A 572-nucleotide genomic window follows, 5' to 3' on the forward strand; every position below is an offset into this window, starting at 1 on the left:
TCTAGGTAATGGTAAATAAGCAACTTCATCTAGACCATTATAAATGTATTCCATTGCTAAAATCATCTTCATTATTTTTAGTAACATCTTTAGGCTTCATCAAGATTGTACTGTGTTTTTGTATTGTTATAATTATATACTAAATCATCTAATATATCAATCCATTTATATGTTCCTTTACTATGAAATATTTCCACATAGATGTTTAAAGCGTTCTGTTGAATCGTTCGACAATTGCAGCCTTTTATCATTTTTAGTAGAGAAGTACTTAATTCCATGTTTTTCTAATAATGATTTAACACCTACATTATAAAATTCTTTACCATCATCAAATTGAGCTAGTTTGGATTTAATCATTAAATCTATCTTTAAATTGACTTAATAGTTTGCAACAGCTTTTTGTCATATTATTTGTGTCTTTCTATAAACAGGGATAGCAAATGCATATCTACTAATATTTCAATAGCTGTTAATATCCAATAATAACCATTGTTTTTTATACTTATAAGAACCCATATCAACTAAATCCATTTGTATTTGTTCACCAAGATAGTTTACTCTTGTTTGTCTGA

Source organism: Xenia sp. Carnegie-2017, unplaced genomic scaffold (assembly GCF_021976095.1).
Source record: "Xenia sp. Carnegie-2017 unplaced genomic scaffold, XeniaSp_v1 HiC_scaffold_1, whole genome shotgun sequence".
Taxonomy (NCBI): domain Eukaryota; kingdom Metazoa; phylum Cnidaria; class Anthozoa; order Malacalcyonacea; family Xeniidae; genus Xenia; species Xenia sp. Carnegie-2017.